Source organism: Balaenoptera borealis (assembly GCF_965194805.1).
Source record: "Balaenoptera borealis genome assembly, chromosome: 1".
In the NCBI taxonomy this organism is placed as follows: Eukaryota; Metazoa; Chordata; class Mammalia; order Artiodactyla; family Balaenopteridae; genus Balaenoptera; species Balaenoptera borealis.
Window position 1 is genome coordinate 51,935,143 of NC_138860.1, and position 12,343 is coordinate 51,947,485.

General features: G+C 36.4%; 1 long non-coding RNA gene across 1 annotated transcript; it reads left to right on the forward strand.

The window, feature by feature from the left end:
- Positions 1-599: 599 nt before the first annotated feature.
- On the forward strand, positions 600-3,946 carry LOC309605291. The gene is made up of 2 exons (XR_014231328.1): positions 600-2,535; positions 2,860-3,946. It is a non-coding gene; the product is annotated as an uncharacterized lncRNA (long non-coding RNA).
- Positions 3,947-12,343: the final 8,397 nt, after the last annotated feature.

Consider the following 12,343-nt stretch of genomic DNA (forward strand, 5'->3'; position numbering starts at 1 on the left):
GAAGTTTTCCCCTAGATGTTAATTGCTTCAAGTTCCAAAGGAACAACAAGCAAACAGAATTAGCAATTGGAGGAAAAATCCCTCCAGTTGGGTAAATCAAGTTGGGTAAATGTTTAATCTTTTTTAAGTGTTAGTAAGGCAGAAATAGAGACACAAATGTAGAGAACAAACATATGGACACCAAGGGGGGAAAGCAGTGGGGGGGTGGGATGCATTGGGAGATTGGGATTGACATGTATACACTAATTTGTATAAAATAGATAACTAATAAGAACCTGCTGTATAAAAATAAAATAAAATTCAAAAAAAAAGTGGCAAAAAAAAAAGAGATTAAGGAAAAGGTAGATGGCTATGTGCTGACAGTAATACATACAACAATTATATATGTATATATTTATAAGCATATATGTATATATATCCATTATCACTGCTTATAAAAAAATGGGAAAACTGAGGAACAACAGGGAATTCTATTTTGTATAAATGTCTTGCAACTACTTTAAACTTGAATTAGGGTTTCATAAAAACAAATGAGCCTGTGTTCCTACATCTGCCAATAATTTTCACAGTTTACTGTAAGAGCAGTGAAGTTTTCATTTGGACTCTGAAGAGAAAAAGCCGTGTGACTCATGAAGTTAGGCCATGGAGATACTAAATTCTTATACATACTGAATTTCTCATGTTAATAACTTGTAAAATAGTACTTTTATTAACCTTTAGAGTTATGTTAAGTTCAAATTTCTGAACTTGGTTAAGGTTAAGAATTTGTGTGTAAAAATACAGAAAAAAGTTCATTCTCAATGTCTTTTTTTTTTTTTGCGATAGCTTAGAAATTACTTTAGAAAGTCAGTGTCCCTTCCAATTCACTGATATGTAAATGAAAACAATGACTTCTTACACCCAAAGAGGACGAGCAGCAAATTTTCTTCACCAGAGCATCTTTTATCACTGTTAAATTGTCTGGATTGCTTTATGTTTTCCATTTGCTTTTGCCAAAGACAAGAAATATGCAAAAAGTCTTAGTATAACAAAAAGTACTAATGTATAAAATAGAAATGCCATTATATAAAATAGAAATCAATAAGAATTCAATATGCTTAAAAGTAGTTTCAGAAGAATAACCATTATGTAACAGTTTTATTACTGTCCATCAATATTATTTCCAAGGGATAAGCCAAGGAACTCGTTTAGATGTAGAACAAGCAGTTTCAAAGACAAGAGACCACCACTGCAAAAAAAACGAATCAACAAACAACTCATCTCATTACAGCTGTCAAAACAAAATCGAACTGGTGTCACAAGAAAGCTTATTATTTCAGTAACATCTAACTCTATTGCAACCAACAGAATTTCAGTAGTAACATATATCTATCATTTCTCTAGGCTGTAATTTCTTTTTCAAATATATATATATTGGCTGGACATTTTGAAAAAATCTGTTATGTTTGCAATGTTCTGATTGAAAATATAGGCAAAGTAGCATATCCAAAATTCAAATGCACAGGGGTCTTTGAAGGGATAGACAGACATTCTCCAGAAAACTGACACTAAGTTACTAGGAGAGCCTGCCACAATTCCCGAATCGAGAGAGACATGCCACAGATACTAAGATACGAAGAACAAAGATAATCACCAGTCCGTTCAAATATGAGCAACAAATTTCAAAAGTCATAAGGCCTTATTTTACGACTGAGCTATCTCTCACAAAGGCAACTCTATGCAGGGTGTGGATCAGCAGGGATGTATTTACTTAAGATTAATGTTTCTCTGGAACAACTCTTGGGGAGACCAGCTAGTGTAGAAATAAATGTTTGCATGAACTAATAATTTTCAATATTAACTTTAAGGACAATTTCAGTAATGCCTCATTTATATGGCAGTGTAAGGAAAGGGGGCAGTGAAGGATTGAACATAATTAGCTATTCTAGATAACTGAGGTTTTCATCTGCAAGCACTAGTAATAGCTTCATTTAAACCACTTGTATTGATGTTTTTTCTGAAATATCACTTGTTTCTCTGCCTTAAACTAATAAAACGTGGTGTAGCTTAACCTATACCTAATGACCCAGAGGTGTCTTAAATACAAAAGCTGTAATACCAAGATGTCCCCAGAAGCTTAGAAGTACTTAGTACCCTTCACTCTACAATAAATAATCATGGCCTACTATGTTCCTGCACTCCTTTGAGTCTAATTGATCTGGACGGTACTAATGACTGATCCCCCTGCTGTCCCTTCTTGCACCGCTGCTACAGCACTGGTTGTGTGCACAGTCACATCTCCCTTTGAACCGTCTTAACATGCTAGCCAAATAACCAATATTTTAAAAATACATGTATAAAGTAGGAGTAAAGAACCTCAGAAAATGCTAAAACAACTCTGATACTTTGGGGCATTTACTTAGTATAAAATCCATTTGCCTACTTTCGTATTTTCCTCTATATTTTGAAAATTGAGTTTACCAGACAAGTAAATTATTATCGCATTCTACGTCCTTTATAAAAATTCTAGGCATTGTTCTAGACACTTAATGGAAGGTGAGGGTTTCCCTGGTGGCGCAGTGGTTGAGAATCTGCCTGCTAATGCAGGGGACACAGGTTCGAGCCCTGGTCTGGGAAGATCCCACATGCCGCGGAGCAACTGGGCCCGTGAGCCACAACTACTGAGCCTGCGCGTCTGGAGCCTGTGCTCCGCAACAAGAGAGGCCGCGATAATGAGAGGCCCGCGCACCACGATGAAGAGTGGCCCCCGCTCGCCGCAACTAGAGAAAGCCCTAGCACAGAAACGAAGACCCAACATAGCAATCAATCAATCAATCAATAAATAAATCTTTAAAAAAAAAAAAAAAAAAAAAATGGAAGGTGAGAATCTTTGTCGGTGATGGTCATCACAGTAGTTTCCTTATACTCATATACCCTGCATTCAAATTAAGGTTAGAATTAAAAAACAGCAACAGGAGTTCATAAATCCATACCAGTAATAAATAGATTAAATAAATAGAGAAGAAGGAAGTATTCTCGCTTATGCTAGAATGTTGAATGCCAACAGGTAAATGTGGAGGGAGTACTGGAGTTGGGCAATCATCATTTTGCAACCATAGTAGCAAAGTTTGGGTAAGACAAGAACCATCAATGGATGCTAACTGTAGGGAGAAATTTTGATGAGGAACAGGATATTTGCATCATCTTAGAATTCTTCCTATAGACATCCTATTAGTTGCAACGAAGGAAAAACAGTAATTATACACTGGAGAAATTGAACAAAACCTTGACCAGGTAATCAAAATTAACATCACGAATGAGGGACAGATGGACATCGTTTGCCTCAAGATGCAATTCCCAGAGGACACAACATCTAATGAGGAAATCTAATGAGGAATCTAATGAGGAACTATCAGATAAATCCCAAATGAGGAACTTTCTGTTGTTGTTTTTTTTAAGGGGGGTGGGGGCTGTATTCTTCAAGATGTCAATGCCACAAAAGACAAAAGTTGTGAAAATATCCCAGCTAAAGAGCCATGACAACTAAATGCAATATGAGATACTAGATCGGATCCTTTACTGGAGGGGAAAAATTCTATAAAGCACATTATTAGATTAATTGGAAAACAGATGGTAGATTGATTAAAGTATTGTATCAACGTTAAAATCACTGAAATTCATAACTGCACTGTGATTATGTCCCTAAATACTGCAGTATTTAGGAGTAAAGGACTAGGATGTATGTAAGGTTTAGGGGGGAAAAAATATATATATACACGTGTGTGTGTGTAAATATACACACACACACACACATATATATATATATAGAGAGAGAGAGGAGAGAAAAAAGTTATAAAACAAAAGAGCTAAAATGTTAACAATAGGTGACTCTGGGTAAACGGTGTTTGGGTATTCCTTGTAACTTTTCTATAAATCTGAAATTATTTCCAAATAAAAAGCTTTTTTTTTTAAAAAAAGTTAGAATTTCAAAAAAAAACAGCAACAGAAGTAAGCCATCCGTAGACTGTAACATCCTAATTATTTTAAATGACCACCTCACTGCCAAATCCTATATGCTTTCTAAAATTGTTGACTACTCCCATGAAATTGTCTCACCTCTTGTGTTAAAATTATAGAAATAATGAATTTTATAGTGAAAGAGACATCTTAGCCAACGTTTTTATTTTAGAAATGAGGAAACTGCGGCTCAGAGATTCAAGACTTACCCAAAATTCTTTAACCAGTTAGCGTGTCAGAGCACAATCTTGATTCCACTTCAATCTCTACAACTGCTGAGCTTTCTTTCTACCTGAGCTTACTGCTCAGTTTCTAGCACTTTCTCTTTTCCTCTTTGCTAACGCTGTTTCCTAAGGGCCTTGTATTCCCTTCTTTTTATGATTATACAGGGAATTTTTATGACCTTACTGTTTCAACTATCACTGCTCCACTGGTGAAACTTACCCAGACTTCAGTACCACATGTCTAATTGCCTCTATGGCATCTAGATGAGGACACTTATCAGTTCAACCTCTACAAGGTCAAAACTAAAATCACCACAGGAGAAAAAATAAAAATAAAACCTATGAAAATACATCTACCCTTACTGATAATCAGAGGAAGACATGTTAAAACAAGGTATGTTTTGCCTAATAGATTGGCCAGTTAATAAGGTTTATAATATTCAGGTTTAGCCAGAATGTGGACAACAGACTCTGTCAAACACTGATGGCGGGAGTGTAAACGAGCATACCTCTTTGGTGGACAATTTGCCAAAAGCAAGGAAAATTTTTAATGTATGTACCCTTTGACCCAGCAATTTCACACATAGATACTCGTCCTACAAAAATACTGTGACGACATTCAAAGAAATATACAGGACTGCTCTTTAAGTATTGTTTATAACAGCAAAAATTGGAATACTTAATTAATATCCATCAGTACAGCAGTGGGTAAATACAATTATAATGTTTCCTTGCATACATGAAAACATAGTTCTATATGAACCAATATGGAAAAGAACCCAAACAAGTTGAAGAGAACTGTGTATACCAGTCTCCCATTTCCTTTTAAGTTGGTGCATACATAGAAATCAGCCTGGAGAGCTATGCAAACAAACTATCACAATGGTTACCCCAGGAGAATAGAATTGGGGGAGGAGGAGGGGGCTTTCATTTTTTGACTTTATATACTTCATATATTTCTATTGTTTGGTCTTGTCTTTTTTTTTTTTTTTTTTTTTAACCAGAAGCATGTATAGCTTTTATAAAAGCAAGGACAGCAGTCACCGTTCGCATCATTTCTTCTCTTTCCCAGGATTTAGAATCAATGTTAACTCTTTTCCTTCCTTTAATGTTAACTCTTTTCCATCCTTCCATTTACTCCTTAGCCTTATAAATTTTTTGCAGTTCACAGGTCTTCTCTACCCTTACTCACCTCCCAGTTGAAAAATCCCCAGTTCCTTATGGTTTACCAAGGCGGCATCCAGGGACTTCTATAACCTCAGTCCACCGTGCTAATGCACCTTATCACCACTCCACACACTAGCCAGGCCATTCTTTGATTTAGTCATTCAATAAGCAAACACTTAATTCTCCTCTTAAGCACCAAATATACTTCCATTCGTTTCATTCCAGCGCAACTTTTCCATGTCCCTCTTGTCTGACATTTCACACTGACATCTCCCTTCTCCAACCCCTGCTGAGGTTATCACGGTATCACTCTCTCACTTTGGAAATTTACTATATGATGACATACAGTTTTACCAAGTGTATGTTTCTTGTATCCCCAAATATACTGTAAGCTCCTGGAGAGCACCATACAATCTCTCTCTCAATCTCTCTCTATCTCTGGATTCATGTTTATTGAGCATTTACAATACAGACAACACATTAAATGTCTATGTCACCTCATTTTGTTCTCAGGATAACCCTGAAAGGCAGGTATTTTTACCATATTTTTGAAAATGAGGCTTAGAGAAGCTCAGTGATTTGCTCAAGGTCATGCTGCTAGGCAATGACAAAGCTGGGAATCAAATCCAGGCAGTCTGACTCACAATCTCCATGCTGTATTGCCTCCCTAAAAAACTGTGCTTCTCATATATGCTTGTCAATTAACAGCACAATGTCATGTACATAAATGAAGCTTGGAAAATATTTATTGAATATAATATACTTTATGCTAACAATGAACAATTTGACATGAGATACCCAATACATGTTTAATTTTAAAATAGTATTTTCTAGAATTCAGTTTGGTTATAGAAGCTTATTCAAGAGTTCCAGAGTAAAACTGCTTTCAAAAATCTAAATGCTTTTAGAATAATGGGGAAAGTTAAATGGAAAAAAAAGACATTAGATCCAATTCCTCATTTTGTCCAGCTAAATGTGTTAAAAAATATAGGAGATAATTTTCTACCATAGTAGTGTAGTAATAAAGTTGGTTATCACATTACAGATGGGAAAAGCTTACTGTATAACCACTGAGACCCTTTCCCTCGAGAGATGCAATTCTATCTGTGGTTTCACATTCCAGAAAGAAATATTCTTACTTCTTCTGAAAATTAGTAACATAAGCATTTAATAATACCTCTGTTAGATCAACCAATAAATTTTATGTAATTCTTACTGTATTTAATAGAGACTTCACTTAGCCAGAGAGACTTTCTTCATTATGACTTAACCCAGCATACACAGATTTGAAACTCATTGTTGAACTGGCAATTATACTTGTCTTTAAAAGCCACTGTATCTATAACATAGTGGTTGTTATTTAAGAGTGTTTGACTTGAGAAAGTATAAATAAATGGTGGCAAAATTAGTTACAGATTGACTTTTAAATTGTAACTACAGTTGGAAAACATGACTTTATTAAAAACAGCCTAATATGTTAGTCACTTTTCCAAAAATTGTTTTAAATTTACTGATATCTACTATAATATAAACAATACCAGCACACACACTGAAACTAAAATAAAAACACTTTAAAACTAATGGGTTTTGGGGCTGAGTTATATCTAAACATAAATACTTACAAGGATGTACTTATGTTTCAGTACTTTTCTTTCTTAACAACATTATTAATTTTACAATATAACCAACAAGAAAAGTAGGGTTTCTAATAGATTAAAAACAAATTTATTGACTACCTTCTAAACTTGGTCAACTGAATATACATGTTTATATCTGCTACCTCCCAAAATTCACCTAAAATTATAATAAAGGATGAAAAGAATGGAAGAGGAGAGGATAATGAATAAAAATTTTGGGAAGATGAAAAAAATAAAGGACAAATAGATTTAATTAAGCAGAGAAAAATGAAATTAACTGCCTGCAGAGGAGAAAGGCCAAAAGAAGCCAGCTGATTTGCACAGCAGAACTCTGGAAAGTTTAGGAATTGGAGACACTGGGTACCGAGAAAAGTGGGGATTAAAGTGCCTCTAAAAATAGAATTGGACAAAAGTACTAAAAGGAACAATTGGACACACAGCCCCTGTTCCGCCTCAAGCTACCATCCCTCCCCCACCCCAAAGGGAGAATGGACTTTTGTTCTACAGAATATTAAATCAGAGAGATTGAGGAAAGGTATCTGACCTTTACATATGAACAATCAGTCAAGGATGGCCAAACATCTTAGAAAAGTCTCTAACGCAGAGCTTCCCCTACCTCTAAAAACAAACAAACAACAAATGAAACCAAAAAAAAAAAAAAAAAAAAAAGCAAGGAGAAATTTTTAAAAAGTTCAATCGGTACCGTACAGCAAGACACAATATTGCATTTATTAAGACTAATATGAAAAAGTTACAATCAAAGAACAGAAAAAAAGCTCTTATGAATTAAAAATGTAATAGCCAATATAAAGATGTCAACAGTAGGTTGGAAGATAAAATTGAGGAAATTCCCCAGCAAGTAAAAGACTCTAGACCTAAGCATATCATAACTCTACACTCACCTAAAAGTGTGAGCAAACCGATGTTGTTATGAATTGCTGATTAGAAGGAAATTGGTAAAATTTCTGCAGAGGGCAGTTTGGCAATTTCTTTTAAAATCAGAAATATAATTCCCTTTAACCCAGAAATTCCATTTCTAGAAATTTTATCCTGCAGATAAACTCACTTGTATACAAAAAGAGCTATATACAAGGACAGTAATAATAGAAGGCTGGAAATATACTAAATGTCATCAATTGGAAACTGGTCAAAAAATTATGTTACACGCCTACAATAGAATACAGCCATTAAAAAAAATAAGGTCGGGCTTCCCTGGTGGCGCAGTGGTTGAGAATCTGCCTGCCAATGCAGGGGACACGGGTTCGAGCCCTGGTCTGGGAAGATCCCGCATGCCACGGAGCAACTAGGCCCGTGAGCCACAACTACTGAGCCTGCGCGTCTGGAGCCTGTGCTCTGCAACAAGAGAGGCTGCGGCAGTGAGAGGCCCGCGCACCGCGATGAGGAGTGGCCCCCGCTCGCCACAACTAGAGAAAGCCCTTGCACGGAAACGAAGACCCAACACAGCCATAAATAAATAAATAAATAAATAAAGTTTAAAAAGATTAAAAAAAAAAAATAGGTCACTCAAGTTATACTCATATGGAATAATTTCTAAAGTATACTGAGAAAAGCAAGATGTGGAACCGTGTGCTTATATACAGAGAGTACATTTCTGGTAAGATACCTCAGAAATAATAATGGTGATTACCTCTGAAAAGGGGTACTGGTGGCTGAGGGTACTGGTGAACGGGAGACTAAATTTCCATTGTGTATCTTTTTGTGTCTTTTAAATTTTATATCTATTTCTTAAAAATTATTTTAACCTACTGAGTTAGTGCCTCCATTTATCATTATTTAAAAGGTCTTAATTTCCAATCAAACCTAAAGCCTTAGTATTTTTTCATTGAAATGCCCCAAATTGGACCCTGTACTATAATAAACAATCCTCTTGAATCTGACATTTTATTATAATCAATGACTAGGTATATTGTCCTCTCTGGGTTTTTTTCTATGTAATTTATCTTATTAAAATTTTTAAAAATTTTATTTATTTTTTGGTTTCTGGTTTTTAATGATAGGACAATACTGATAGCATATAAGATTTTTTTCATATTTGTTGTGTGTCTACCTCTTTACCCACACTTCTGCCATCACCCAGAGCCTGTGCTACAATAGTGGTCTTAAGTGACTATGAACCAGTACCTGTTCCTCCCTTGACCATCAGGGCAAGCTAAACCATTCCACTTCTCCCAGAATTTGGAATAAGGTCACTGAGAAGCAGTCAGTTGGTCTTGAGAGCCAAACTGCAAGGTTATGCAGCACTCAATGCATAGCAGAAAAGACACAAGGAAGCAGGAAAAGCAAGCCAGTCTCTGCAGAGGACTACAAGAATGATGAGAGTAGGGACAGAAGCCACATGAGAGATGATTCCTGACTTCCCAGTTCCAGGCCTACTGGCCTTGCTTCCTTTTATGTCATGACGTTTGTCTGCCATGTCTGTTTCTGAAGCTAGTGTGAGTAGTTTTCTATTTCTTGTCTCCAACCATTTCCTGGGTAAAATAAGAAGTATGATGTGTAGACTATTTTCAAGTCTTCTTATTAACAACTGATCTTTTATTTATTATTACTTCTCAATATTTATCCTGGTATAAATAATATCATGTTGGGAGCATGGTGAACTAGGCATTAGTCATCATTTTCCAGTAAACCACAATAAACAACTTAACCTTCCTTTCTGTATCCAGTTTCTTTTACTTTAAAAGTAGGATGATAATACTCACGCTGTCTTCCTCATATCATTATTCTAAAGATTAAATAATATTATAAAAGTTTAAAAAAAAAACTTTGAAAAGTGTTTCTGTCGGGTTTTATAAGTAATGTTATTTGTTATGTATTATAATGTTAATTTCTAAGCACTTTTCTAAACCACCAATATTAATTTAAACGTTTGGTTCTAGCCAGAAGTTGTAAGACCTGAACAATCATAGTGTCTCCACTTTCTTTCCCTTGTTTTCAAATTGCTGCCCAGAAACATCAGGTCAATGCTGTGTTTACCTTGTTCTAGATGCCTTCCAATTCTCTGCTTCACCAACCCCTGGTCTAGCCTTGCCTGCCCATGTCCAGGTCAGGCTCTTGGACACTGATCAGGGCCCATCTTGCCTAGAAAGGGAATTCAGACAAACTTACCTGGGCAGCATTTAATCGACACACCTATTCTTTCTAGAGGTGTTCATATGATAAACCCATCTTGGGCTCTAAACTCACACTATAGGGCTTCCCTGGAGGTGCAGTGGTTAAGAATCTGCCTGCCAATGCAGGGGACACGGGTTTGAGCCCTGGTCCGGGAAGATCCCACATGCCACAGAGCAACTAAGTCCGTGTGCCATAACTACTGAGCCTGCGCTCTAGAGCCCACGCGCCACAGCTACTGAAACCCACGCGCCTAGAGCCCGTGCTCCACAACTAGAGAAATCCCACGTGCAGCAGTGAAGACCCAACGCAGCCAAAAATAGTAAATAAATAAATAAATTTACTAAAAAAAACAACTCACATTATAAAAGCTTACTGTCCTGCCACAACCACATTTTAGGGAGGTGACTGAAAAATTAATCACCTTTCAACCTCTATCCCTCTAACTGAAGGACAAAGCTCCACGCTATCCTTCTTACAAGCACGAGTTCTTTCCTGACTATCTTTGCCTTTGATATTTATTTCAATTTGATGTTACCTGTACACATGTCTTTCCAATAGGCAGGGCACCAGTGTGATTTTCTCAGGCTTCATATAACCCATTAGAGACAGCCAAAGTGGTGCTTAGCTACAAATGAATTAGGTTTCTAATGAAATATAAATCCTATTCAATTAACCAAATAAAATTTGCTATATAATCAGCAAACAGAAGTCAAATCTAAAAATAGTATTCAAGATCTAGGACAAGAGATGGAGACAAAAAGTCAGGAAGAAGATGAAATTTTCAGGTAAAGAAATAATTCAACTATTAGAATAGTGGTATTTGCTTTCTACAGGAAGCCTTCCAACATAACCCATCCTGTAGTGGGATTTATGAGAAACGAAGAATCCTCCCTGAATGTCATCAGGAAGAAACGAAGAGTATAGCCAATGTAAAATGAGCTATCAACTTGAAAATTGTAACATGCTAAAAATCCCTGTTCAGATGAAAAAAGAATGTGTAATAGTAGGAAAAAATGTAAAAAGAGGAATCTAAAAGGCAATTGTCTAGACTCAAAACTTTTATCTAGTTAAAACAGAAAGGTTCTTAGAGTGGAAAGGGTCAATCTATCTGACTGACACCAAGCAATCTCTTAGCTAATATTTATTCCCAAAATGACTCTATCTACCAGGCATGATGAGGTGGGAGGTGGGGTGCGGAGAGAGAAGAATTAGGGCTGTATAGATGATCGGTCCTGTTGTCTTGCTAGGTAATTTAATAAATTCTCATCCTGATGCATCTCTTGCCCATTTAGTAAGTTCTCCTCAGCCTCTGTATCCTGATTAAATTTCTCATCCTGCAAAGGATGTCCTAGGGAGGACGAGTCCCAATACCTACTGTAACCCAGGAGACCCCTCCAAAAAGAACAAGATCTCTCTCATGTTCATTATTGCACTTGGCATCTGGGCTCCTTTGTGCACCAGATTAACCCATTTTGTAATGTGCTTAATAGAACTTCTGGAAACCATTGTGTTACCAACTGGTTATGCTTTTTCCATGGCACTTTCTACTTTGCATTTTGTTAATACGTAACTTCTTATTACAGACCTTAAGCTCCTTGAAGATAAGAGCTTCTTCAGATTTGTAGTCCTTTGTTACCACTATCCCAGTGTCTTGCACAGAGAAGGTTATCGTGAAATATTTAACGTATCAAGATTAACAATATTGATAATGGACAAGTCACTTTTCCAGAGTCCTTGAATGAAAATTTTTGTAGCGGTAAGCCAGCAGCTCCTTCAAAATCTACATCATAGCTTACTTTCTCTTTTCTTTCCTTAATTCTTTACTGAGTTTTTATTAGTGATACAACAGTGTATACCTTGATGACATGAGGTGTTTTTATGTTGTATCAGTTCCTAAGACACATTATTAGCAGGTGCTTTCTCTTCCCAACTAGCTTCTAAGTTCCTTCAAAGTGGGGACCATACCTTCAGTCTAATCACACCATTCATAACTACTCGGCACCCAGAATTGAGTAATGTTGACCACGTGTTTTCCATGGATCAGGTGCTTTCTAAGCGCTTCATACGTATTTAATCCTTTAACCCTTGTGGCAGCTAGTTCAGGGTCACACAGCTGGGAAGTGGCAGCACCAGGATTTGATTCAAGGCAGTCTTGCTCCAGGCACATGGTCCTAACCACTTTACTTA